At 41.4% G+C, this 7,115-nt stretch overlaps 1 pseudogene; it reads left to right on the plus strand.

The window, feature by feature from the left end:
• Positions 1-6,661: 6,661 nt before the first annotated feature.
• LOC122792612 lies at positions 6,662-6,780 on the plus strand (annotated as a pseudogene).
• Positions 6,781-7,115: the final 335 nt, after the last annotated feature.

The raw sequence follows: 7,115 nt of genomic DNA on the forward strand, positions 1-7,115 counted from the left end.
GTTGAGCCTCACCAACTCTGGAAGGTCCATTATTTCCCACTTAGAGAATAAACTATTTGTTAAATAGTTTTGCATTTGTTTTTTCAATTGCTATTTTTAACATGTTTAATGTAAAATAGTTCCTCTGTATAAAGTTTCAAACGTGCTTTAAAATGTAATTGTTTCAGGAAATATTTTGCATCCAAAAAAGTTATGGAAGTATTTAATATGTACATACAAACACAGACACACACACAGACACACACAATGACACACACACACACACACACACACACACACACACACACACACACACACACACACACACACACACACACACACACACTGTAGATAATGAAATACTCAAACTAAACTGAACATTCCTAAACATGGAGAAAGCATATTAAAAAGTCCTAAGAAAGCTAATTTGGGGAGTCTTGCAATGGGTTAATATTTCTGAAACACTGGTAGAATTAGTGCAGGCTGTGTATAAGTCCCTAATGATTTAAGAACAAAGTGTATTCGGACTCACAGAAGTTTCCAGTAGGAGCGGGTGTGATTTAGGGATCATATCTAAGCTCACTGTCATTCATATTGGTGATGGAATACATTAGCAGACAGGTCAAATGGGACAGATCAACAAAGCCACTGTATGCAGATGATGTGGCAGTGCAAGCAGGCTCTAAAGAGGAACTCCAGCAAATGACAGGGGACAGGAATGAAAAACTGAAAGTAAGAGGAATGAAAATGAATAAAGACGAGATAGTTGTCATGGGAGCAAACGCGGTGAATAAGAAGAAGCTGAGAATTAAAATACAAGGAGAAATTGTGGAACACATTAACAGTTTCAAGTATCTGAGAAGGGTGGTTGAGGAGAAGGGAAGTATGAATGAAGAGAGAAAGCAAGAATCAGAGATGCTGCAGCTAAATGACATACAAAGTCAGGGATAGTATGTGACAGAAAAAGTGCCAAAATCTGAAAAGTAAGGTGTGCAAAACAAAGGTGTGACCAGCATTTCTGTATGGCACAGGAATCTTCACAGTGAAGGCAAAACAGTGGAAGAAGGTTGAAGTGATGGAGGTTAAGTGCCAGAGAAAGATGGCAGAATGCATACTATGGGAAAGATAAAGAAATGAGGACATCAGAGCAAAGGCTAATGTGGTACCAGCTGCATAGAAGATGAAGGAAAGCGCATTACATTTCAGGAAAAACTAATCTCGCTGGAGGTCCTCATCCCGCCCCCACCCGAAATTAAAAAAACCACAGTAAAGAACTTCTCGAAAGCCGACTTCACACTTCTAAAGAATAGTGTGGTCTCCTTTAAGGCCCCTGAGCCGGCGGTTAACATTACTCAAACCGCTGAATCACTTACAAATGCCTTCTACCAGCACCTGCAGGGCTGCATGGATCAGGCAATCCCAAGCAAAACAAAGACTCTTTGTACCAAAGGCAGTCTGGTGGACCCCAGCCATAAACAAACTCTACAACAAAAGGAGAAAGATACTACAAGATAGAGCAAAATCCTTAAAAGGTAAGACACGCTGATCACTATAAGTAAAAGCTAAGAGCTCTCATAAAATCATCCAAAGCTAATTTTGAGAAAAATAGCTAAGGACTCTAAAGACAACCATAAGGCATTCTTTAGCTATGTCAGAAACCTAGGAGGAAACTCCCAGATATGCTCAGAATTAGTTCAAAATGATGTGAAGATTACTGATCCTACAGACATTGCCAACATACTGGCTGACAGGTTCAGTGCAAACTTCTCCCCCCCTAAAGGAGAGATATCTGTACCAAATGATTGTAGCCCCCAAACATCTCTAAGGTGAGAACTGCTCTCTCCAAGGCAAAGAACACAGCATCCATGGGACCTGATGGTGTCCCCGGCTGTGTGCTCCATGAACTCAATGAGGAATTAAACCCACAGTTAGGACAGCTGTTTAATCTTAGTCTCACCTCCGGATACATACCCAGGAGTGGCGCACAGCGACTGTGGTCCCACTCCACAAAGGCGGTGCCTCCACCGACCCTGAAATTACCCATTAGCTTGACAAGCCTTATCTGCAAAGCCATGGAGAGGATCATAATGGATCTCATAAATAAAGACATAGGAACTTGCAGACTTTGGATCCAACCCAGTTTGGCTTTGTCAAAGGCAGATCATGCCTTTTAAACTTGGTTGACTTTTAAACAGTCACCAAGGCCATTGACGAGGAAAGGCAGTCCATACAGCCTACCTAGACCTGGCGAAGGCTTTTGATACAATACCTCACTCGGGTATCATTGAAAAACTCATCAACTTAAATGTAAACCCATACATTACAAGATGGGTTGCAAACTGGCTGAGTGACAGAACCCACAGGGTCAGAGTTGCTGGCGCCATGTCAGACTCAAAGCCTGTCACAAGTGGTGTCCCACAGGGCTCAGTCCTGGGCCCACTCTTGTTTGGCATCTACTTTTCAGAAGTACAAGCAAACACAGGAGGGTTATGGCTGACAAAGTTTGCAGATGACTGCAAACTGGGCACCGAAGTTGAAAACACATCCAACACAGATATCCTTCAGAAGGGTCTCACAGAAACGGATAACTGGTGCCAGAGCCATGGCCTAAAGTTAAATGCCAAGAAATGCATAGTCATTCGAAAAATAAGGTTACTAGCTACCATATAGGTGGCAATCCCTGAACACAGAAGAAGTTATTAGGGACCTGGGAACCCAGGTTGACAGTAGCCTTTCATTCGACACTCATATTGCTAAAGTAGTTAGGAAGACCTTCTACATTGCCCACCTTATCATGAAGGGATTCACATCTAGATCAAGGGAAGTCATAGTCTCCTATACTCATCACTCATCAGACCAATGATCGAGTACAATGCCCCATTCGGAATGTATCTGACCCGACACTTGCAGCAGCTGGAGAGGCCACAAAAGTTCCTCACCAAAAGGATAAAGGGTCTCAAAAATCTGTCTTATGCTGCCCGACTGAAAGAACTCCAGTTATATTCAGTTGCTTACCGCTTGCTCAGAGGTGACCTATGCCTGACATACAAGGCCATGTCAAACCCAGATTTGATGAACATGCTTCATCTCAAAAATCTAGATCCCTCAGAGCCACAAGGGCGGAGACTTAAACCTCGACACAGTTATTAATAGGACGTGCTGGAGGGATAGATTCATCACCCAAAGACTCCCTATGCTGTGGAACAAAATCCCGGTTTATGTGAGGCAGAGCACCTCGCTGGCCTTGTTCAAGAGGAATCTTGACCAATGGATGGGAGATCGCAGATACACTTACCTCAGTGTCACTGCTCGACAGAGGCACAGCAAAATAATGGGCATAGTTTCTCCAAACTAAAGGGGTGGTGGCGCCCACAAAACTATGGGCTAGGCTTATAAATGCCCTCGGGCAGATAGCCTAGTATGAACCTATGAACCTATGAAAGCAGATGATTTGATAAAAAATGGGAGAAACAGGTAGAAGGCAAGAGGAAGTGAAGGAGTCTGGAGTCTGGAGTCTAGATAAAACATGGATGATCGTGTGAGAGAGAACCTGTGAGAGACATGAAGTAGGTAGCAGAGTAACACTGAGCCGAGAGAGATGGCAACTAGTCAACAAGATACTCTGACCCCTTCCATTTAGGATATAGAAGTTAAGGACATGCAAAGAGTTTTCTAACCCTTATTTTCTCTTATTTACTTTGTGTGTGTGTGTGTGTGTGTGTGTGTGTGTGTGTGTGTGTGTGTGTGTGTGTGTGTGTGTGTGTGTGTGTGTGCAGATGCATGTGTGTTGGGGGTCTGTGTGGGGGGTCTGTGCCTCTTTCTGGTTAAATTTAACTATGTTACAGTGATTGGCTATGTATTTAGCATGCATAAATTGTTGAAATGCAAACGTTTTTTATAGCCCTCCTTTTATCAGTGTGTGTGTGTGTGTGTGTGTGTGTGTGTGTGTGTGTGTGTGTGTGTGTGTGTGTGTGTGTGTGTGGGTGCTGGATTACAGTTACTGGTTGCTAAGATAGCATATAAAAGTTGATAACATGCATAGAGTTTTTATAACCCTCCCTTTATCCGTAAACATGCATTTGTATGTACGGGTGTTTGACGAATGGTGATGAGTTACTGTCACACTGTTTACATGTTGAAGAATTGCTGATGACATGCAAAATGTTTTTATAATTCTCTGTTTATCTGTACCCATTGTGTGTGTGTGTGTGTGTGTGTGTGTGTGTGTGTGTGTGTGTGTGTGTGTGTGTGTGTGTGTGTGTGTGTGTGTGTGTGTGTGTGTGTGTGTGTGTGTGTGTGTGTGTGTGTGTGTGTGTGTGTGTGTGTGTGTGCATTTGTATATATAGCTATACATAATAGATGCACCAAGAGGAGACAGCAGGAAAGATACAGATCTAGTCCTGATAAATGATTAGATGTAGATGTAGCTAAGAGCTTGCATAGATGGGCTTAGAGCAGGTGCTAATGGTGTCACAGATACTGTATTAGTACTCGTGTTTGGAAGGAACCAGCCAGTGGATATTATATGGCTTTGAATCAGGATTTTCTACTTTATAATCTCATCTGTAAATTACTTTTGCAGTCCAGTCAAGCTCTTTTGTTATTGCAGACCTTTATCGTTTTGAAAGCAGTCAGTCTGGAGGTGTGAAATGTCACCATTATGGCTATTAGCATATAATTAAATGAAGCTTTTGCACTGTTCATTTCAGCAGTAGAAATGCTGAAAGATGTCTGAGCCTTCCATTTGTGGCAGTAAAGTATTATAATCATCCAGTGTTATTTATTTTTCAGCTACTGTGTGTATGTATATATATATATATATATATATATATATATATATATATCACTATATATCTATATATTTATTTATTTGAAGTATATATTCATTGTTATGACTTTTAAGTAATACAATATGCATCCACAATGCCTGGACTTATTTGTAGCAGAAACATAAGCAATTCATAATTTAAGATATAAGATACACCAGCAATAATGGCCAATAGATTCGGCATTATTGGTGAAATAATGGACCTCTCAGGGGTGGTGCCTCTCCAACTCTGGGATGTCCACTATTTCCCATTTAGAGAATAAGCTATCTGTTAAATAGTTTTGTATTTTCCTTTTTAATTGCTATTTTTAACATTTTTAATGTAAAATAGTTCCTCTGCCTAAAGTTTCAAACTTGCTTTAAAATGTAATTGTTGTTTCAAGAAGTATTTTACATTCAAAAAAGTTATGCAAGTATTTAATGTGTGTATACAGCCACAGACAGAGAGACACATGGACGTACACACACACACACACACACACACACACACACACACACACACACACACACACACACACACACACACATCAAATAGTTACAAGAAATGTGTTGAAACAATACACCTCATATTCCTCATAGGTTCATAGGTAGGTATTAGGCTATCGGCCCAAGGGCCTACGTAAGCCTAGCCAGCAAGGTACCATAGCTTACTCTACCCAGGAAAGTTATTTTCCAGTGCCACTGTCCAGCAGAGACACAGAAGTGATCCCCGGGGTGTATTTCCTATTTCCCATCCACTCATCAAGATTTTTCAAGAAGAGTGCCAATGAAGAACTTTGCTTGACATAGATGCGTAGCTTGTTCCAGAGTATAGGAAGTCTCTGGGACAGGAATCTATCCCTCCAGCATGTCCTGTTTATTGTGGTGACAAGGTTTAGGTCTCTAGAGCATGTAGCTTGGAGGGATTGGGATTTATTTAGGTGTAGCATATCCAACAGCTCTGGGTTTGACATAGCTTTATATGTTAGGCAGAGATCACCTCAGAGTAGGCAATATGCTACAGAGTAAAGCTGGAGTTTTTTGAGGCGGTCAGTGTAAGGCATTTCAGTAATCCTCTTTGTGAGGTACTTCTGTGGCCTTTCCAGCTGCTGCAGATGTCTTGTGAGGTCAATTCCAAAAGGGGCGTTGTACTCTATAATGGATCTAATGAGTGACGAGTAGAGGGGAACAATGACCTCTTTTTTCCTGGATGAGAACCCTTTTATGATGAGGTCTGCCACGTAGAAGGACTTCCTGACTACTGTGGTGATGTAACTATCAAAGGCGAGACTACTGTCCACCTGGGTCCCAAGGTCTCTTATCACTCATTCGGTGTTAAGTAGATTGCTGCCTATGTGTGAAAAAGTGAATGAAAAAAGTATGTCATAGAATGCAAGGCATACAACTCCACTCCTATGCTTTGTTATTTTCACTGATGATAATAACTCCACCTTCATGCCTTATTATTTTCAGTGATTTTGCCATATGGTATAGGTCTGTGCCTCATAGTACAATTAAAGTTCTGGTAAATCAATGAGGATTAAAGTCAGTCAGTAATGCCAGAATTAAGGGTTTTCCCTTCCTTCTTTTTAACTGATCCGTGCTGCTGGACTGCCTGTTGCTGTGACAGTTGTATCTGTTCCTTTTTCTTTCTTGCTTATGCTCTCTCTCTCTCTCTCTCTCTCTTTTCTCTTTTTCCTCACTCATCCAAGCACACACATATGCAAACACACCCAAACACAAATGCGTTTCTGTCATGTTTTTCTTTATTTACTTTTTCTTTTAATTTTATTCTTGCTAAATTGCAAAACAGCATAAATTGGCAGACATCTGCTTTTTTTACTGTCTGATAGTGAAACATACTAACAGCTTCAGTATTACACTCATATCACCCTGAATGCACCTGATCTCATTTGATCTTGGAAATTAAGCAGGGTTGGGCCTGGATGATACTTGGATGCGAGACCACCTGGGAATACCAGGTGCCGTAAGCTTTGACAGCACAGTGGTACAGCAGTTAACATTGTTACCTCTCAGCAAGAGTTCTCTGCTTCAATTCTCAGCTGGGGTGCTTTCTGTGCAGAGTCCTCCAGGTGCTCCGATTTCCTCTCACATTTCAAAGACATGCGTCTGGAGTGTTTCTTCCCAGGCCTCTGGTGAAAATGGTCTCTGTCCCAGTCGGGCTTTCCCAGTAAACAAATGTTAAGTAAATATTAACTGTTATGAAATTGTGGGCTAGAATTTTTTGTTGCAATTACCTGAACATTAACACCCTACTGGAGAACATTTGTTCTGCAATCAGGGTGGCAATGTACAGTTTGTCCATTCT

Source organism: Protopterus annectens, chromosome 1.part2 (assembly GCF_019279795.1).
Source record: "Protopterus annectens isolate FY-2018-M chromosome 1.part2, PAN1.0, whole genome shotgun sequence".
In the NCBI taxonomy this organism is placed as follows: domain Eukaryota; kingdom Metazoa; phylum Chordata; order Ceratodontiformes; family Protopteridae; genus Protopterus; species Protopterus annectens.